General features: G+C 38.6%; 1 protein-coding gene across 3 annotated transcripts in view; it reads right to left on the reverse strand.

The window, feature by feature from the left end:
- The window catches only part of GALNT11 (polypeptide N-acetylgalactosaminyltransferase 11), a 53,204-nt gene extending 37,253 nt beyond the window's left edge, over positions 1 to 15,951 (reverse strand). Inside the window, exon 1 of one of the 3 annotated variants that reach the window (XM_072652163.1) lies at positions 15,930 to 15,951. The gene's annotated coding sequence lies outside the window, so the exon portion shown is untranslated. Of the gene's footprint in view, positions 1 to 958; positions 1,081 to 15,385; positions 15,524 to 15,929 lie in introns of those variants that run through there. The other 2 variants (XM_072652160.1, XM_072652161.1) reach the window with 2 other exon arrangements.
- Positions 15,952 to 22,721: the final 6,770 nt, after the last annotated feature.

Raw genomic sequence — 22,721 nt, forward strand, 5'->3', positions numbered from 1 at the left:
TTTCCTATGATGTTCTATTTCTCTAAGTTGTTCATGAAATTTCAACATCTTTCTTAATCAGAAACTGTTAAACCAAAAAAGTTACAAAAACAAACAACACCTCATTAGGTTCTCTCCTCCTTTACTCTCCAAAACTCCCTCCATATAATCAATAGTGTTTTCTGTTTAACTTCAAATCTGCTTCAGTCATTTACATTACAACAGGCAGTCACTCAAAAATTTACTCAACTGAAAATACAAACATAATTTATACAGGACTGCATTTTTTATGTATTGCAAGATTTAAGAGATGATGTTTTATTTTGTTCCTAGGAAATGAAAAAAATATATATTTCCCTACTAAAGAGCATAAGGATAACAGAATGAGTTTTAAAACCTGATAATTAAAATGTTTTGTAGTTCTACTCATTTGCCAAATACTTTTCTTTGGCATTTAATTAATAAGAAAATCTTCTAAATGAGACTTTTACATTCAACAGATAACTAAAAACACACACTACAACAGGAGTTCTTAACTTTTTAAAGTCATGTACAGACCCCTATGCCAATCTGGTGAAGCTTATAGATCCCTTCTCAGAATAATGTTTTTAAATCATTGAAGCAAATGCTAAATTTCAGCTAGAGATTAGTGAAAATAAAGACTTTTTTTTTCCTATGCATGTTCACAAATCCCCTGAAATCTCCATAGTCACCCATTAGAGTAGGGGAACTGTGGGACCCAGGTTAAAAATTCCTGCTCTAAATCTGAAACAAGCATATTCCCTCATGAATCATGAGCTTAACTAACGTTCTGATACCCCTCTATTTTACATCTTTTACTACAAAACTAATGAAACGCTACTGTTCTAGTGAGCACTTGGGGATAAACATTTGCATCTAGTTTTCATTCTCCTTTTGAGTAAAAAAAATTTTCTAAATTTAAGTTTAAAATATGTCACTTTAAAGTTTAGTTATTTACCTTTTATGCTTAGAGTTGTTTTTTCTTAAGTATTGTCTGTGCATCAAACTCTCTTTCAATCCTTCTTCAGCTCTTACAGTCAAACAGCCAGCTATTCAATAGGACTTGAGAGTTGATTTCTAACTGTGCACTGCTCCTCCTCCCTGGGAAATCTCAGGTGATGACAAAAGGAACTAGTTTCTTGTCATAACTTACCTTCTCTGGAAAACCTAAGCCAGAGCCAATATTATCCAAGTTAAGGAGGTTATGGTTTTAGGAAGACTTTCAGATCAATGTTTTTGCTTTCTTTTTCAAAGTTACTATACATATTGTTTATCAAGATCTGTTTGAAGTTTCAAAGAGTTTTTTAAAAAGTCTCAGAGTTCATCTTGTTTAACCCATACTTATACAGAAATCCATGGAATTTCAAAGCTACAAGGGATATCTGAGGTTTATATGTAGTCCAATTCATAAATCAAGGATCACCTCTACAACATCCCCAACAAAGAGCTACCTAGATTTCTCCTTACGACCCCCAAGACCCTCAAGTGATGGGGAACCTCCTCACTACCTCATAAAGCACATTTCAATTCTTTATAGTAAAATATTAGCTCCTTGAAGGTAGGCATGTCATAAGTAGCTTTTTCTTCTTTTTTTCTTTTTAAGCCAAGGTCTCATTTTTACTTGTGACCCACATTTCTGGGTTCATTACTTACAGATAAATTTCTCCCTTTAGAAGTGAGGCTAAGATATGGATCAAATCAGTATCATTACCAGAATTATTACTTAGACATTGTCTACTTCGGCTGCACCTGCAACTCCTCATTTTGCGAGACTTCTTTCACATTTTACGTTAAGGGTGGTTTATTGTAATCTTTTTTGAGTTGTATGTTAAGGGTTAATAGTTTTCTTTAACGTATAATTCCTAGAAGCCTCATTAATTTGCATGCCAAAATCTCAAATAACTTCTGCAAATGTCCTTGCCCACACATTAAGATAAAAGTAGCTTTTCTCTCAAGGCCATTCTTAGTGGTACACTAGTGGATTATATCGCCCACTCCAAGATAAACTTCAATCCTCAAAGTCACCGAGTACATCATCCTTGAGATAATTCAAGAAACAATCTATTACAGACTACTTTCCTCTCTCATTCAATCCCATACCCCAAAGTCAACAGATGCTTCTACATCTGAAACTGCCTAGGAGTCTCACATAAAGGCCCCACAGAATAATCACACGTCAAAAAAAAACTGTCCAGAAGCTCAGGAATGAGTTTCCTGGCCAATTGGCAGTTAGCACACGTGCCCTGGTCGGCTAGAGTTCTTAAAAGTTCAAGAACTCTAGAAAGGTACAGCTTTGTTGATAAGGAGTGATATCAGAAGCAAAGTCATTGTTATGTATAAACAAAGTGACCCAGCCATATCACACAGCTGCCAAAGACTAGTGGGAGGCCTGCAAACAAATTCTAACGTTCCTATAAGTAAAGGAAGGACTAGCAGAGGGCCAGATAACTCCAGAGGTCTAGAGGAATGTGTGTCCCATCTGGATGTCCCAGTAGGTTTCATATTCTCTCCAGTCACTATATAAACAAAATCTGGCTGCCAGTAACCTACATTCTCCAATAAACTCACTGGAACATAAATGAGGTGTATATTGTATTTTGTTTTCACCTTTTAGTGATACGGAGGTAATATTTATCATATAACTACCCAGTTAGAATATATTTGTTGAGAGGCAGCGTAGGTGTTAGGCAGTGACAACAGAGGTGTCAGGGAGAGCAAGGTTCAAATCCTACCTCCAGAACACGGAATGCGTGAGGGTGGGGTAGAAGGGAGGACACATGAAATAACTATGGTGGCTCCTGGATATAATAAAACAGTACTGTGAATAGAAACAATTCAGAAAAGCCTGGGAAGAGTTATAGGAATTGATGCAAGTGTGTGTGTGTGTGTGTGTGTGTGTGTGTGTGTGTGTGTGAGCGCGCGTGTGTGCGTGCATGTGTGCGTGCATGTGTGTGTGTGTGTGTAAAATCTCTACACAGAGCGGTGTATGAATTCTTTGGGACAAGCAATAATTTTTATATAGTTTTCTTTTGTGTATGTTAGCTTCTACTGATATCAGGCTGACTCAGAATATTTGACCCTGACTAGATGAAAATGGATTAAGCTCATTTTTGCACCTTTAGTTCTCTGTCAGTTGAAAGTTGGATTTCTTGCCACACACATAAACATCTTTCATTGCTCTCTTCATTTTAACTTCAGTATTATTCTAAGAAAACATGCAAAAGTTGTCAGTCTTAAACAGAATACTGTTAGCAGCTGTTGATTTAAGGAAGTCAAGCATCACAAGGAAAATCCAAACTCTCAGTGAAAGAAGATCCATTTACCCCCCCCCCCCCCCCCCCCCCCCCGCCAAAAAAGGGAAGAAGGGTGCCAGAGAGAAACTAAATTCTACTGCTGTCAACAGCCTAATTAAGTCTCCAAAAACATGCAGAGACCTGAGAGACCTGGCAGCTAAAAGGGCCCTTAATGATTCCTCTACCATATGGTACAGACTTCTTGAAACTGGAAAGAAGATGAGAAGACAGTTAAAAAAAAAAAAAAGCTTATTAAAAAAGAAAAAGCTGATAACTGTTGCTACAAAGAAAAATGCTTGTCATAGGTGAGATAATACAAAGAACTGTTACAATACTAAAGATTGTTAGAAGATAATTCTTACTGATGAAACTCACTTTTTCATTCAAAACTGTACCAAAAACATTGTTAAAAGGAAGTCCACGTGATACTGTAAGATGTAGGTATCTTCATTAGACTACAAAACATGGGGGGGGGGGGGGCAGTTTATGGAATTTTTTTACTTCCAGTAGGCCAAGAAGTCTTGTCCCCATTAAAAGAATGATGAATGTTCACACACACACACATACACACATATACACACACACACACACACACACACACACAAAAGAAGCACAACTGTTCTAGAATTACAGAAACATCCAAATGGAGATGGAATATTGCAACACAGCCTTGCACCATGACACATATCATGAAAAGGTAAAAAATTTAAGCTTCAATGTCTGGGAACTCACCTGATCTAAGGCCCACTGAAAACTTACAAGCTAGAGTCAAGGCTAGATTTAGAAAATCAGATATATAAAATATAATTGCTATGTTAAGATTAATTACATTTAATATCCAATATGTCAAAAGTATGATTTCATACTCAAACGGATCAATGATCTCATAGATTTTGGAGTTCCCTCTATGACATTATATTATAAACCTCCTTTTTAATTTTTCTAGACATATTAAGAAGTAAACTTTCTCCAGCCTAAAGCCCTCTTCTAGACTTGAAAGGAGTAGATTGCTTCAGAATATTTCAAAGCCCTTTTACTGACCTCCAAAGCTCCCAAAGCAAATAAAGGCCCACCTTTTCAATATTAAGATTTTACTGGTGTTGCTATATGGGGGACATGCAGTACCACTGCCTATGAAAAATTAAAGATGAGCATCACAGCACAATGGAAAGGTACATGGCAAGTGTGAAAAGACATATAATCAAGGAGAAATTCCGAAAAAGAACAAGAGTATATAAAAGACTGTATAACAGGAAGAGAAGATGCCTTGGTCATGAGGTATGAGCAAGGAATAACATATGAATAACCAGAGTGCTCCAGTGGCAACTTCTCAATGTTGAGAGAAATGGAAGAAATCAAGAAAAGCCTCCAACATATTGCATAGATCTCTTATGGTAAACTTTTGTGAGAACTCGCACAAGAGTGGCCAAGTATGGGCATGGATGTGTTGCTATCATCATTGTTGGAGATATGGAAGAAAAAAATTAATATTAACCCTGTACTCTCTGATTTAAGTTCCAGCTGCCTGCTACAATTAGTATCTCTGGTCTTTCAAAGGCAGTTTCCAAAGCTGGGATCTGCACTCACACAGGACCATGGCATGACCCTAAAGCAGCCATGGCAAGAAATTAGAGATTAAGAAAAGAGGTCAGATCTCAACCTCCCCAAGAAAGTCAATCAGGCTTGTCTACAATATATTTACATCAGCCCCTTCACCTATTAACCTTCTACTCAATACCTTTCAACAGTAGGTTTCCTGCAGCTATATCTGGACATAACCCCCCACAGCCAATTATAACCTTATTAGCCTACAATGATCCAGGAACCACAGCAGGGCGGGTACACAGGTAAAATACCTCTCCACACCTCCCAACGTCTTCATACCTTGATCCCCAGGTTACTCAGTGGCTGTAACAGACAAGTAAGACCCTGGTCACCTTTGATTTTCACTGGAACAGAATGAGTAACAAAAAAGTAGCCAAGTATACATGGATTGAGATCTGTACAGAAGATCTCATTACATTATCTTTTCTCTCAAACCCAGTCCTCTTCCCACTCACCCAAGGTTCACAACCACAGCATCATCCTCAATTCTTTACTTACTCACCCCATTATGTCCAATGAGTTGTCAGGCTTGTCTTTTCTTCCTCCACAATTCTCCCATCTGTCACTTCCCTCTTCTCACATTGCCACTACAGGTAACTCCCTAACTCCTCCTAGTTCAGATCTTCCTTGCCTTTTGCTTGGATTATTGCAGGGGTGGGGAACCTAGGGCCTTAAGGCTACACATGGCCTTCTAGGTCCCCAAATGAGGACCTTCAGTGGAACCCAAACTTCACAGAACAAACTCCTCAAAGCAGAATGTAAACTTATTATGGACGGAGAATGTTACATTTTTGTCTCTGTATACCCTGTACCTAACATAATGCCTTCTACAGGGTAAGTGCTTAATAATGTTTATTCTGACTAATATAGAAATGTTTTACATGATTACACATATACAACCAATACCAAACTGTTTATTGTCTTAGGGAAGTAGGAGGTGAGGGAGGAAAAAAATTTGGAACTCAATTGTTTTTAAATGAATGTAAAAATTAGGAAAAATAAAATACTATTTAAAAAAGCAAAAAACTGTTCAATTGGTTTGACTGGAGTCCACTTCTGAACAGTTCCTCTACTACCTCTTGAAGAAATAAACCATATTCAGAGAAAGGCAGGCGGTCAGGGAGACAGACAGCAAGACACAGGTAGGGAGTAGGCCTTGAGTTCAAATTCTACCTTTGAGGTATATTTTTCAGTTGTGCGACCTACCTCTCAGTGTCCCCAGGCAACTTACAGATTTATTTTAATAGAGGATTTTCTTCACTAGGAACTTAACTCTATTCCCCAAATCAATGAAATCGCAGATCTTCACCACTACAACCACTAACCTCCCCCCCAAAAAAAGATTTGGTGCTGAATATACTTCACTAGATTCAAATACTTTTGAAAATCAGTAATTCATATATGCTATTATATAGTTACTAACCAAAATACCAACCCTTACCTTTCCAGATAACCAAGAATTTATTCTAATTGTCTGGAATGTTCACGCTTCTCATGTCCACCTCTCAGACTGTCCTCTTCAAGGTTCAATTAAGTTATTACCTCCTCCAGAAAGCCTCCTGATTTCTCCCAACTGTTAGTAGTCTCTCCCTCTTCAAATTACCTCAGACTTAACTGTAAACACTGCATTCCCCAGTAGAATATAAGCACCCTGAAAGCAGGCATTGTTTCATTTTGAGCTTTAAATCCCCAGCACACAGCTCAGTCTTGCACAAAGTATGTGCTTAATCAAGTTTCCTCTAATCAACTGCATTGGGGTTTGCTGAGCTGCTGCTCTGCTCTAAGTATTCTTCAGCCACACATGCCTCTGTCCACATACTGCACGTCTTCCAGGCTGTGCATCTCTTCATAACACTCTACTCCACAGAGCACCTATTCAGTAAAGGTTACTGAATTAATGATGTTTATTAGGTATCTGAATTGTGCCACCGTGCAAAAATTCAAAATTTCATTTATTTCCATTACTTCATATACCCTTTTGAATACTTCAGCTGAGCAGATGGCTCTCTCCCACAGAATAACAGAATGAGAGCCAAAAACAGGATACAATTTACTACTAAAGCACTAAAAGGCAAGGTTAAAAAAAAAGCAGACAATAAAAAGACATGCTAAATTTAAATTGCATTTAAACCAAGCAAGATTTGAGAGGTCATATGTTATAGGAGCACAGATTGGATGATGGTAGTAAGATGTAATTGTAATCGTAATTATTTTAAACCTCCCTTCTGTCTTTACAGAGGTAGGGGGCTATGGGTATAAAATATTATGTTTAAAATATTATTGGTTTTTTGTACCCCACTTTTTTCTTCTTTCTTTTTTGGTCTTTATTACAAGGGATGGCTTAATGAGAAGAAGAGAATGGGATATATTTGGCAATGTAAAAAATAAAAGATATTAATAAAAATAATTTTTAAAGAAGGATTTCTTAAGTTTAATGACTCAATAAAACAGCTTCACCTAGAAACCAAATTAATCCATTTCAACAATTACAGAGCATATTAGAAAATATTTCTATTATTGCCTATTTGAAACATCATGGTGTAATGTTCTTTAAGAACTGGTCTCAGTCAAGAAGATCTGGGTTCAGGTCCTATCTCATACTGATCTGTGACCCTCAACAAGTCATCAAACCTCTCAGTTCCCTAAGAAACTCTAACATTACAAGTTACAGAGATTGTGTCAACCTACACTGGTAGAGGGAGTTTTCTCAGCTAAGAATTCCTTATATAAATGAAATCATAGGTCCAATCACTAGCCCTGTCCCTTACATGTTTATTTTCAATACTCAAAAGGATCTATGATTATAACAGAACTTCCAGTGTGGAAAATCTCTCCACAAATGCAAGTGACAAATCTATTTATAACTTAGATAAGTCCTATGAAGTTATCTGAGGAAGAGTGAGTTAAGGGCCATGCCCAACTAAGAGAGCTAAGAAGAGTCTTCAAGTCTAACATTCTTTACACCTCACAATGCTGCCTGTATTCTTAATTTTCAATAAAACAGCAAAAAAAAAATGTATTTCATATAGTTCCATTTAAGTGGAACAGTCTACATTTTATGAGTACATTAGAGTTAAAAAATGTACTACCCTCTAATCTTTACCCTCAAAAAAAAAAGTGCAATCTTGTTGGTGAGACAAGAAATAGAAAAATATGAAAGTTTCTTAAAAGTAAAAGAGGTTGGTATGTGATTAAATACCAACATGAATGTGACAAATACTAAGCACCCACACATTCTGAGGAGAGAGAAATCTGAGAGCCATGCAGTGGCTGGGGAAGAATATGGATGAAGAAAAAAGTGTACACGTTACCAGAACAGACACAAAAAGGGAAGGAATGAACAGCATTCAGAAGGCAGACTTGCCTGGCTGAACATGGCTCACATTAGGGAGTTGGCCAGGTAAGCTCAATCTAGATTACAGGATCTTTACTACCTGACAGGGGGAGTTAGTCTTTTATTCTCTGATCAGCAAGAAGACAATGAATGTTTTTGAGCAAGTAAAATAATCATTTGATCATTGATTGAAGAGCTGAGAAGGGACTTTTGGTGTCATCTAATACCCTCATTTCAGAGATCAGGAAATTGAGGCCAGCAAGATGATGTGGCTTATCCAAAGTCACACAGGTAATAAGTATGTGGCGGAGATGGGACTGGAACCCAGGTCCTGAGCCAATCCACGGTTCTTTCCACTGTTACCATGTCTCCCTAAAAACAATGTTTTGAGAAAAACTGACTTGACAACAACCTACAGAATGAATAAAAGGGAGAAAAGAAAGGGAAACCAAGATAGTTATATAATGTCACACATGATATGATTAGATGTTAAACTAGTGAAAGTATTGGAAAAGGATGAAGAAAAGAAACATTTCAAGAAAGCTCCATCACAACATCTTAACTAACAGAATACAGATCAGAGATTCTTAACTTGGGATCTGTCCATGAACTTGTTTTGGTTTTTTTGAGAAATGCATTGCAATATGGTTGGGTTCTTTTCTAATCTGTGTACTTTATATGTTTAAATTTTTTCTTCTGAGTGGTAGATAATTATTTATTATTACATCATAAAATAGGGTACCCTACTGAGAAGTAAACTACAATCACTGTTTCTCCATGAGTTTTACCATGGATTAGAAAAATACTTAAATTCTCTACCAAAGCCTGCTCAACCTTCACTGTCAGAGAAAAGTACTCCTTAGTGGCTCAAGGGGCAGGACCCACAAACCTGGAAGGAGGAAGGAACCTCCTTCCAGTCAGTTTTGTTTGGGTTTTCCTGTTTGTTCACATCTATGTGTCTGAAGTAGTAAGCACAGGTAATAAATCTTTTGCTGATCAGAAAAATTAGGTGGGAAAAAACTAGACTACATGGTAACAATGCTTCAAAATCTTGATTCTGTGAAAAAGACCAAAATATCACCGAGATGGAAGGACACATTTCACATATCTCTGAACAATTCAGAACTACCACAGTGGTTATCATCCAAAGGGTCTTTTCTGTGGGGAAACTGGCCAGCTCCTAATAGTATAATTAATGTGAAGCAGCAAATCTTCACCGCTATGCTCTAGATAATGCTCGAGGACAATATTCAAAGAGACACACAGGTCTCTACTTTGTATCTCTAACCTTTAAGGCCACCTAACTTTCAGAGGAGTTGGACAATGAGAGCAACTATCAATGATGCTTTAAAGTCAATTTTTCAACAGTTGCTCCAGAAAAATAGCAATTTCCTGAAGAAAAATTGTTATTTCGAATATTCCTAGTTCAAGAGTTGATGGCTTACTGCTCTTGCCAGCAATTTAAATAGCACCTTAAAATGTACAAAGGACTTTTACAGACAGTATCTCATAACAACTCTGAGGCTGGAACTGCAGGTATTATTATCTCCACTTTACTGGGGAGGAAAATGAGATCCAAAGGAGATAATAACAAAAACAATAATAACAATGGCAAGTATTTATAAAGCATTTTAAGGTATGCAAAGTGCTTTACAAATATTAGCTCATTTTATCCTTAAAACATCTTGGGAAGTATGTGGTGTAATCCCCATTTTAAGGATGAAGAAACTGATGCAGAGAGCAGTTAGGTTAACTGCCCAGGTTCACAGCTAGTAAGTGTCAGAGGCTAAATATGAACTCAGATCTTCTTTAACCGAGGCCCAGAACTCTAACCACGATACAATCTAGCTGTCTAGTTAAATGACTAGCCTGTGTTCACATAGCTAGTGTCAGAGGTAGGATCTGAACCCAGGTCTCTCACATCTCTAAGTCTAGCAATATTTTCATCGTCACATGTAATCTTTCCATATGATAATGCCTACCAACCTTGGCAAAAGGAAAAATAAAGGAAGAAGCACAAAATACATTAATAATCAGAAGATAATGAATTATAACTCAGGACAAACATTTCAACCACTTTTTGAAAAGTATTTTACAACTGATTCACAAAATAAATATTATAGTATAAATGTGATGTATCAAAAAGGGAGAAATTGAATATAACTGTCCTGTTAAAAAAAAAAAGTACAAATAGATGCATAATTAAGGAAGCACAAGGAGAACAATTTATATAGTAACTACACTGTAAAGAAAAATAACTTTGAAAGACTTAAGAACTCTGACTAACCAAGACTCCAGAGAACCAAGGGTGAAGCATGCTACCTGCCTCCCATCATGGGGTTGATGATGGACTTAAAGTACAGAATAAGACACACATGGCAAATCTATGGATTTGTTTTGTTCCACTATGTTTATTTGTTAGAAGGCTTCTCCTTTCTTTCCTTCTTTCTTTTTTTATTGATGGGTAGAATTTGGGGGAGAGAGGGCAGCTACTAATAACGTTGCTTAAAAAAAGGGCCATTGAAGCATTTCTAATTGCACAGCAAGGAATAGAAAGATGTTTAAAAGGAAAAAGGAAAACAGGACAGTTTTAAAAGTAGCATGTTGAATTTATTATAAACTTTTTTTAAAGCCTCCCCACCCCCACACAAAATAGAAATTTGCAGTTTCACATACAATCCTCCTTTTCTGTTCTATTTTATAAATTAAAATATTAGTACTAAGTTCAAAATAAAAATTTTTAAAGAAAAAAGGAACTTTCAAAAAAGTCTCATTCAACTATGAATTTTGAAAGTTAATAGCAAAGACTGAAGTTGTACTGACATAATCCAAAACATCAGGTTATCTTTCAGTTTTTAATGAAATTTCTGGCAGTCTCTGCATAGATTGTGAAAATACATCTTTGCAAATCCATTTTGCAACTATACCTCTCTGTGAGAGTAGAAGTTTTTGTAGAAGTCTTCTGGGTACCTTTCTCAAGTATAGAATAATATTAAATAAAATATGCTGGGCATTAGAATCTAGTAATGTTTGAAAACTCATTGCAAAGTCTAAAACTCATACTCAAATATTTATTTTAAGGATCTGTGATTTTATTCATCACTCATTCTACCAATAAAAGTTACATCAATGCAATGAATTAGTAGATAACTTTGGCAGACATTAAAAGGTCTACTTAAATCCAAAAAAAAAAAGAGAGAAATTCAGAGAAGCAGTAAAGATAATTTTGCAAGAAGTCACTAAAAATTTCAATTACAAAGCATATAATTTTGTTATCTCAAGCAATCTGATTTTTTTTTTATAATGAATGTTTTCTTAAGTGAACTGAGGAATTTAACTTACTATAAACCAGAGTGGCATCAGCATCTTAAAAACAAGTATTTGTCAGACATTCCCAGTACATAAGGTAAAATAACACCATTTTCAACTAATGTTGATTTTTTTAAATCCTCTTACCTGGTACAGTGGAAAAAAGTACTGGTTTTGGAATCAAGCATTTGAAATGAAATACTGGCTCTTCTGTTTAACATGCTGGACAATTTACAGTCTTTCTATTTCAGTTTTCTCCGCAATAAAATGGTAAGCACAGTTAAGATTGAATCTAAGGTCTCTCCCACTTCTAAATCTATGATCCCATGTGACAAATTAATATCTGAAGGTCTATATAGGAAAATTATTAGAATTTCCTTCTCTAATTTGATGGTAAATGAACCATTAGATTCTGATAAGCACCCACTTGTAAGATCCAAAGAAAATGATATGGAAAAAAAATTGTATTGGTTGCGGTTTGTTTTTTTTTAATCACATCTGTTAGTGACATGGGGAAACAGCTTCTTGGTGCCATATTACCACAAACACCCATTGATAAAACAAAAATGTAGAATCTAAAAACCAATGTAAATAAAATGAAATTAAAATCTGTTCTATAGAGTTGTGAGTGCATCTTTGGGAATATGAGTCAGGGACATTCCATTCCTCCTTCACACTCTACCCAAATATTGCATATACAGTAAATTCTACATAGATAACATATTGTCTATCAATTGGTAAATATATAGTCTTTTGTCACTGAAGGGCAAAGATAATGTCTGGCAGTGAACAAAAAACACTATCACACTAAAATGGGTCACGAAAGTAGATATAAGAAAACACATGTATGTGAAAGATGGTGTCCATTTGTGTATAGGGATTTGAATGATTTCACTCTTTAATTTTCCACCACTGCTTTGATATTCTGTCGATATTTTATGTGTATACTTTGCTATCTGAAAGGGAAAAGGGGGGAAGGAAAAAGCATTTAAATGCATACAGTGTGCTAGGACTGTGCTAAGTGCTTTACAAATACCATTCTACTTTAAGGTAAAAGTAAGGTAGTTGATATTATCCCCATATTACAGATAATGAAACTGAGGCCAACAGGTTAAGTAATTTGTCCAGGGTCACACAGCTAATAACTGTCTGAGTCTGGACTTGAACTTAAGTCTTCCTCACTAGGCCCAGTACTCCATCCCTTGGGAGGGAAGAGGGAAAGAAAATATCTACAGATATTTATTTGATCCAACTAAATCCCATCATAAGGATTCTTATGGACCATGATGTCTGGTATCTCTTTCCAATATCACAAATGTTTGGAGACAGGTAGATGAGCACCTACTGAAGTGAAGATAATGTGTGTATGTGTTCAAGACTACATCTACATCCTCAAAGTACAAGTCACTTTGTGCCTTCCAAAAATTGAAAGAATCTCTCTCCTCCTTAGCATCAACTCTTCCAGGTTTTCATTTGCTCTTTGTACTAGCTCTCCAGAACATAAGTGAATATTTAGCGGTATGACCCTCTAAATGATGCCCAAGTCTTCCACAACTATAGATTCTTTCCAAAATGTACACGAATTCCTCAGCCAAGTCACAAAATAGTTATTTTATTTAATGGGTTAACATGACAAAAATCCCCCATCCACAAAAAAATATAACATGTAAAGCTACCAGACATGAAATGAAATTTCAACACAATGCTTTTTAAATCACTTGGGCCAAGAGAGAGATTATGGGAAATCTGCAGTCAGAAGAAATCAGTGTTAAGGACACCTCATACTAAGTATTTTTTAAAAATTTATTTTAACATTCATTTCTTAAAATTTCGAGTTTCAAATTCTCTCTCTTCCTTAAAATCTTTTCCAACCCATGGAGAAGACAAGCAACATGATATTATTTATACATGAGAAGTGATACAAAATATTTCCATATTAACCATATTACATATTGACCATACTACAACAAATAAATAAATAAATGAAGCAAGAAAAACAAGTTAAATGAAAAACGTGTGCCCTGAGAGTTCATCAGTTCTCTGGATGTGGAGATCAGCTTTCATTTTGAATTCTTTGGAACTGTCTTGGATCACTGTATAAATTAGAGTAGCTAAGTCTTTCACAGTTGATCATTGTTACAATATGCCTCACTATTTGTTATTTACACTATCTTAACTTAGAATACAAGAGGAAGTCAAAGAAAATATTTTTAAATAAAAGATTCCAATACTGCTCAGGAAAACTACATGCTTAGCTTCCAGTAACAAAAATTTTCTCCTGAATATTTTGTAGCACTGAATAAATCACAATTACCCATAGACTTTGTAACTAAGTTTCTTTCCTCTCGTTCTACTAAAGTTACTTTTACAATACATTCCCCTCAGCAACAACACTGCCAGTCCTTGTCCCTTTGACCTTAAAAAACTCAGTCCCTCTGGTCTCTACAGCTTATCAGATCGCTATCTTTTAAGCTAGACAGTCCTTCAAAAACCATCTAGTTCAGTTCCCTTGCTTTTACAGAGAAGGAAACGGGCCTAATGAGGTTAAACACTTCCTAACTCATACAGGGAGCAGCAGAGACCAGATCCAAACAGAAATCCAAAGCTCTTTCCACTATGCCATACTACTGCTTTACCTCTCTTCCTAAAATGTGGCTTTGGCTGCATTAAGAAGGGCATTTCCAGGAATAAGGTGGTGTTGGGCTGCTGGATTCTGCCTGGAGTGCTGTATTCAAGTAGAGCTGCCACAGTTTAAGGCCCTGAAAAGTGTCCAGAGGAGGACAAAACAGGATGGTAAAGAGCCTGGTGATGCCATGACCTATGAGGATTCATTGAAAGAACTGGTAATGCCCTCTCCATAGAACAGAAGAGGAGGGGCATAACAGCAGTGATCAAGTATTTAAATTCAGGCTCAGTATCAGAAAAGCCTTTGTACTACACAGGGCTGTGCAAAGGTGGAAACTGGGTCCCCTTCGCTGAAAGTCTCATCCAACTCTAAATGCGCTCATTCCGGGACACTCTCTCCCCCAAATCCCAGCAGCAGCGTCTTCCTCCACTGAGAATTCTCAATTCACGGTCAAACCCCCAAAGCCCTAGATCTCATTTTTTCATCACTGCATTTCTAGAGTGCTATTATTTCAGAACAGTATGGGGGAAGTCGGTGGGCCCGGTTTAAATCGCAGCTCTGTCCCCTTCCTAACCATCTGTCCTATGGATCCGTAATCCGGGGAAAATGGCCATGTGCCTTTGAGCAACTGTAACTGTCACTTTCTCTAATCGCAGAAATCCCCCAGGAGGACATTTAGCCCAGTTTCTCAGCTCCACAACATCACAGCAGCTAAAGGCAGTGGGGGCGGAGATCGGGACCGGACTGGGGGCCGACTGCTCCCCCAAACATGCCCGGCCCGTGGAAACACTCTGGGGTTTTAGAGCCCGGAGGAGGGCCGAGGGAAAGCAGCGAACTGCCTGCGGCGCAGGGACCTGGGTCGGGCCGGCCTGGCTTAGCTTCCAGGAGCCGAGGAGATGAGAAGGGGAGGAGAAAGGAAGAAGGAAGGAGGAGAGAAAGAGGGGGGAGAGGGGGAGGCCGGAAGGAGAGGGAGAGAAAGTGGGGAAAGAGAAGGAAGAGGAGGAGGAGGGAAGAGGGGAAAATGGAAAAGGAAAGAGAAAGGCAAGAGTGGGGGAGGGGAAGGGGGCGGGCAACGGAGGGGGCGGGGCCGGGGCCCGGTGAGTGGCGGCGCTCCCTCCGCGCCGCGGCTCAGTCACCCGCCAGGACGCGTGGCCGCCACCCCGTTGTCAGGACAAGGAAGGCGCCGGGGGGTGGGGGTGCCGGGGATCGGGGACTCACCCACAGGCCGGTGCGGCGGGAACACCGCGCTCCGAGAGCCGGACTGCGGCATCTCCTCAGGTCCCCTCGGAGGCCGCAGGGGACAGAGGCGGCGGCGGGGGGCCCCCATGCAGAGGGGCTCCCCCACGCAGCGGGGCTCCAGTCCGGGCCGCCTCGCTCTCCACGCCCCCGGCAGCGGCTGCTGGAGCCAGAGCCGGAGCCGGAACCCAGCGCGAGCCGCCTCGGCCGCCGCCGCCGCCCACGTGACCTGCGCGTCAGGGCTCCCGGGCCGCGTCAGGCGCCTCCGCCGAGGCCTGGAGCCCCCCCACGCCCCTCCCGGCCGCCCGCTCCCCGCCGCTGCTGGGGAGAAAACGCCTCCGGCTTTCCCTTCTCTCCCTCGGCCTAGACGCCCCTCCCGCGTCTCCGTCCTCGGCCCGAAAGACGGGGTTCCCTTTGACTCCGCCCCTGCGGGTCCTTGCCGGCCCGGGCCCGCCGTCTGTGCGTTGGCCGCGCCTCGGGGAAGGCCGGACAGCTGCCGCGGGAGGGGTCTCGGGCTGAAACGGACCTGCGGCTGAGAGGCGGGAGGAGAGTGACCGTTGTGGGGGATTTCTGCCCGATCCGGCCGATCCGGCCCGGCCCGGCCCAGCTCTGCGCCGAGTGCTAAGGGAGCGGCCCTTCTCTTTGCGCTGGTTTCAGTCCGATCCGGCTCGTGACTCCACGGGGATTTCTTGGCAAAGATCTTGCAGGGGTTTGCTGTTGCTTTCTCCAGCTCATTTTACATAAGGAGGAAACTGGGGCAGGCAGGGTTAAGGGACTTGCCCAGGGTCACGCAGTCAGTGCCCGAAGCCGGCTTCGAACTCGGTTGTTCCTGACTGCAGGGCCAGCGCTGTACCCTCTGGGGCCAGTACCCCATATCACCTCCAGCAGCCTAGACAAAAAGTGCTTTGGCGTTCAAACCCTTGTACAACACTCCCTCACCACCCCGCATCCTTTTCGGTCTTCTTATACCCCATCCACTCAATCTTCGATCCAGGGAGCCCAGACTCCTTGAAGTTTTATCTTGAAACTGGCCATGGCCACTGGCTCCCTCCCATACCTTTTTAAGATGCTCTCCTTCCTCATTTCTTCCTCTTGGCTTCCTTCCCTCTAGCTAACATCCTACCAATCCAGCGAAAAGCCTTTCCTGATCCTCCTCAATTTAGTGCCTTCCCTCCGTGCGTTATTTCCAATTTTATTCTGTACATCAGAGCTTGTTTTCATGTTGTCTTCCCTCTGACTGCAGGCTCATTGAAAGCAGGGATTGTCTGCCTTTCTTTGAATCTCCAGGGCTTAGCAAGATACCTGGCACATAGTAGGCGCTTCATAAATGTTTATTGACTGACTAAACTCAAGGAGCATCCATTCTAATGGGAGAAGATTACTCTAAAGGGGAGCTAGAAAGATGGAAAGGGAAGTGATTGGCAAAGAGAAAGAAGCAAATCTTTTCCTGCCCTCTCCCACCAAGCCACCCCTTAAAGAGAGGAGGGGAAAGTTGATAACTCATCTATTGAAGACTTTCTTTAAAATATATTTTAAAATGTTCTTATATTTTAATATTGCTATCTTGTTTTTATATTGCCTAGATTTTTTCCAGTAACTCCTCTCCAGAGCCATACCACATAACAAATAATATTTTTAGAGAAAAAAAATTTTTGTAAATCAGCAAAACCAATCCATCAAGGAAGCCTGGAAATGTGGTAATCTTTTCTTTTTAATGTTGTACTGTGTTTTTTCTACTAAGATGTTCATTCCCCTGTCTTTCATTTAAATTCCCTAAGGAACTCAACACAGAACAGAACTCCACAGTCAGTGATGAGTTGTATTTCTTTTGCTTTTAAGGTGAACAGCCTGAGAATGCCATTTAGGGTTTGTTTTTACCTTGACTTGTTTTCTCTTTTCGATAACAAATTGTTTCACATATATTGCGCATTTTGGATATTATATTTACTTTTCTACTTGTTGGTCCCATGTATTTTTTTTCCACTTCATCTAACATTTTCCTAGCATTATGTTAATTAACTCACCCCTTACGTTTTCATTTTGACCCCTGCCTGTGTCAGCCCTTCATAAGTAAAAAAGAGGCACCACTGATAGTAAAAAAGAGGCACCACTGATAGACATGCTAAATCCAATGAGCTTTTCTTAATTCTCGTCCTTCTGGATCTCTTTTTTTGACACAGCTGAACCACCTCTTCCTCCTATATATTCTCTTCCCTGGTTTGGGATTATCTGTGTCATATTCTCTATGCATGAGTGTACCCCAGACCTGTCTTTCAGTCCTCTTCTGACTATACACTCTGTGAGCTAACATGGGTTCAATGATCATTTCTATGTATCACTCCCAAACCCAATCCTCATTGGTCTCCTGTTCTCTCATCCTGCATAGCCAACTGCCTACTAGACATTTCCAACTGGATGTTCCCTATGTATATGAAAATCAGCATGCTCAAAAGAAAAGTCAATATGTTTATTCTAAAATACCTCTTTCTAACTTTCCTATATCTGTCAAAAGCACCACCCACCATTTTTCCAGACACAAGATCACAAGGATCACAGTATCATCCTCAGCTCCTCTTTATCTCATATCCTGTCAGTTACCAAGTCCTATCAATTCTACCTGCACAAAATCTCTCAAATTTCTCACTACACAAAGCTGCTACACTACTTTGTGTTCTTCATCTCTCACTTGGACTGCAATCAACTGCTTATTGATTTCTTTCTCCTCTCCAATCCATTCTTCATAGAGTTGCCAAGTGATATCCTGAAAGTTCAGGTCTGACCATATTTGTCTCCTGCTCAAAGAGAATGGCTGGAATTATGGTTATTTTATTATTATAAAGTTCTCCCCTATGTGAAAATCTACCATATCAATACAGAAGTAAAATTGGTCCATAATGTATAGTTCTTAGAGAGTTGTTTGGAGCACTGCCTATGTTAGAAGCAGGACTTGAACCTCAGTCTCTCTCAGATCATACCTCTATCCACCAGAGACTTCAAACAGTTTTTATATACTCCCTCACAAAGCATGCAATATAATCACCAAAATCACTTTATACTGGCTAAGAAATAGAAGGGTAGATCAGTGGAATAGGTTAGGTACTCAAGACACAGTAGACAATGAATATAGTGGTCTATTCAAGGACCCTAGCTTCTGGAATAAGAACTCACTGTTTGACAAATCTTCTGGGAAAACTGGATAACAGTGTGGCAGAAACTGAGCATAGGCCAATGCCTGACACTGTACACCAGAATAAAGTCCAAATGGGCACACAATTTAGGTACAAAGGCTGATACTATAGACAAATTAGGGGAGCAAAGGCTAGTGTATTTGTTAGATTTATGGAGAATGGAGAAATTTATGACCAAAAAAGAGATAGAGAACATTATAAAGTGCAAAATGGATAATTTTGATTACATTAAATTGAAAAGCTTTTGCACAAACAAACCAAATGCAACCAAGGTTAGGAGGGAAATAGAAAACTGGGAAAGAATTTTTACAAGTAGTATCTGTGAAAAAAACCTCATTTCTAAAATATACAGAGAACTGGGTCAAATTTAAAAGAATACAAGTCAGTCCTCAATTGATAAATGGTCAAAGGATATGAACAGGCAGTTTTCAGAGGAAGAAATTAAAGCTATTTATAGTCATATGAAAATATGCTCTAAATCACTGTTGATTAGAGAGATGCAAATCAAAACTTCTCTGAGGTACCATATCACACCTATCAGATTAGCTAACATGACAAAACAGGAAGATGATAAATGTGGAAGAAGATGTGGGAAAGTTGGAACACTAATTCATTGTTGGTGGAGTTGTGAGCTGATCCAACCATTCTGGAGAGCAATTCAGAACTGTGTCCAAGGGACTATAAAACTGTGCATTCCCTTTGACCCAGCAATATCTCTTCTAAGGTTGTATCCCAAAGAAATCATAAAAAAGGGAAAAGGTCTCACATGTACAAAAATATTTATAGCAGCTCTTTTTGTGGTGGCCAAGAACTGGAAATCGAGGGAATGCCCATCAACTGGGGAATGGCGGAAAAAGCTGTGGTATGTGAATGTAATGGAATACTATTGTGATATAAGAAATGATGAACAGTGAGACTTCAGAAAAACCTGGAAATTTATATGAACTGATGCTGAGTGAAATGAGTAGAACCAGTAGAACATTATACACAGTAACAGCCACAGTGTGCAAGGATTGTTTCTGATAGACTTGGCCCTTCATAGAAATGCAAGGACCTAAAACATTCCCAATGGACTCTTGAGGCAAAATGCCATCCACATCCAGAGAAAAAACTATGGAATTGGAATGCAGAATAAAGCAGAATATTTTTTCTTGTGTTATGTTTTGTTTTAGTTTGTTTTTTCTCATGGTTTCATTCATTTTAATTCTTATATGCAACATGACTAATGTGAAAATGTGGTTAATAAGAATGAACCCATATAAGATTGCATGCCATCTCAGGAAGGGAGGAAGAGGGGGAGGGAATTTAAGAGTTATGGAAGTGATTGTAGAAAACTGAAAGCAAATTAATTAAAAAACAATCTAATAGGAAAAAAAGAAAAAAACAAAGCATGCAATGTAATTCTCAACAGTGACTTGGGTAGTTCTTAATTATAAAAAGAAAAAGATACCATTGTGCTATAAGAAATGATGAGAGGAGTGATTTCAAAAGAAACATGGCAAGACCCAAATGAACTGATGCAAAGTGAAGTGATGATTGTACACAGTATCAGCAATGTTGTAAAGATCTTCAACTGTGAAAGACTTGACTACTCTGATCAATACAGTGACCCAAGACAGTTCCAAAAGACTAGCAATGAAAAAATGCTGTCCACCTCCAGAGAGAGAACTCATGAACTCTGAGTATAAATTGAAGCATAATTTTTTAGCTTACTTTTTAAAAAAAATGATATGGCTAATATGGAAATGTTTTGCATGATTTCACATGTGTAATTGGTATAATGTTTTCCTTATCAGTGAGTGGGGGAGAGATGGGAAGAAGGGATAAAATCTGGAACTCAAAATTTAAAAAGAAAAAAATGACATGTAAATAAATAATAAATATTTGTGAGGAATTTTAAAAAGAAAAAATTGCTTAACATGTAAAGTGACCTCTTTTGCAATATAAAAACAGGCAATAGTTAATTCAATATTTCAATTTTCAATTGAATATTTCAATTTTTATTTTCAATTAATTTCACCAATTTCCAAGTAATTTCAATTCAATAATTCAAATTTCAATTCAGATTTTATCTATATGCTTCCTTTAATGATGCAAATTGGAACATCTCCATATCTTGCAAATTACAGCACAAGTTACTTTAGTTAAAACATCCCATAGCCAACTTTCTGGTGATTGGCCAGACTCAGACCCAGTCTATTATAGGTTTCCAACTTAGTAGGACTTACCGGAGTTTATACTCCCCCCGGGTCACTTCAATGCCATAACAGAGCATCTGAACAAGACCTTAATTGAAGAAAAAAAACTTAATTCTTGACTTTTTAATAATATTCAAAAATGAAGCAAGCCCCATTGTCCTATTTTTGTGTGTCATTAGCTTGACAGGGAAAGAATCAAAATTTTAGAGTGGGAATAAAAGTAGTAACCACTAAAGAAATGTTGCAAAATTCCCTGAGTCATATTGTTTTTTTCCTTTTCAATCTTTGCTAAAGACTTATTAAAGGACCAATTAAAAAAACAATTTAAGTGCTTCCTGTGTGTAAGGTATGGGGTTAGATGCTGGGAATATAAAGACCAAAAAAAAAAAAATGCAATTGTCCCTTATCTTTCAGTTTGCATATTATCAAACTATGGAGACGATGTACATAAACAGTTAAGTATGTACAATATATTTATTTTTAAATTTAAATTTATTTATTTAAGTTTTCAACACTCATTTCCAAAAAATTTTGGGTTCCAAATTTTCTCCCCATTTCCCTCCCCTCACCCCCAAATGCCGAGCATTCTAATTGCCCCTATCACCAATTTGCCCTCCCTTCTAACATCCCTCCCTTCCCTTATCTCCATCTTCTCTTTTGTCCTGTAGGGCAAGATAACTGTCTATACTCCATTACCTGTATTTCTTATTTCCTAGTTGCAAGAATAATACTCAACAGTTGTTCCTCAAACTTTGAGTTCCAACTTCTCTTCATCCCTCCCTCCCTCCCCATTCCCTTTGGGAAGGCAAGCAATTCAATATAGGCCATATCTGTGTAGTTTTGCAAATGACTGCCATAATAGTCGTGTTATATAAGACTAACTATATTTCCCTCCATCCTTTCCTGCCCCCCATTGCTTCTATTTTCTCTTTTGATCCTGTCCCTCCCCAAGAGTGTTGACTTCAAATTGCTCCCTCCTCCTACTGCCCTCCCTTCCATCATCCCCGCCCTGCTTAGCCCCTTCTCCCCTACTTTCCTGTGTTGTACGATAGGTTTTCATACCAAAATGAGTGTGCATTTTATTCCTTCCTGTAGTCAAATGTGATGAGAGTAAGCTTCATGTTTTTTCTCTCACCTCCCCTCTTTTTCCCTCCACTGAAAAATCTTTTACTTGCCTCTTTTATGAGAGATAATTAACCTCATTCCATTTCTCCCTTTCTCCTCCCAATATATTTCTCTCTCACTGCTTAATTCCTCACTGCTTTTTTAAGATATGATCCCATCCTATTCAATTCACCCTGTGCTCTGTGTGTGTGTGTGTGTGTGTGTGTGTGTGTGTGTGTATGTGTATAATCCTACCAACTACCCAGATACTGAAAAAAGTTTCAAGAGTTACAAATATTGTCTTTCCATGTAGGAATGTGAATAGTTCAACTTTAGTAAGTCCCTTATGATTTCTCTTTACTGTTTACCTTTTCATGCTTCTCTTGATTCTTATGTTTGAAGGTCAAATTTTCTTTTCAACTCTGGTCTTTTCATCAAGAATGCTTGAAAGTCCTCTATTTCATTGAAAGACTATTTTTTCCCCTGAAGTATTATAATCAGTTTTGCTGGGTAGGTGATTCTTGGTTTTAGTCCTAGTTCCTTTGACTTCTGGAATATTCTATTCCATGCCCTTTGATCCCTTAATGTAGCAGCTGCTAGATCTTGTGTTATCCTGATTGTATTTCCACAATACTTGAATTGTTTCTTTCTAGCTGCTTGCAATATTTTCTCCTTGACCTGGGAACTCTGGAATTTGGCCACAATATTCCTAGGAGTTTCTTTTTTTTTGGATCTCTTTCAGGAGGTAATCAGTGGATTCTTTCAATATTTATTTTGGTTCTAGAATCTCAGGGCAGTTTTCCTTGATAATTTCATGAAAGATGATGT

The sequence above is a fragment of the Notamacropus eugenii genome, chromosome 3 (assembly GCF_028372415.1).
Source record: "Notamacropus eugenii isolate mMacEug1 chromosome 3, mMacEug1.pri_v2, whole genome shotgun sequence".
In the NCBI taxonomy this organism is placed as follows: domain Eukaryota; kingdom Metazoa; phylum Chordata; class Mammalia; order Diprotodontia; family Macropodidae; genus Notamacropus; species Notamacropus eugenii.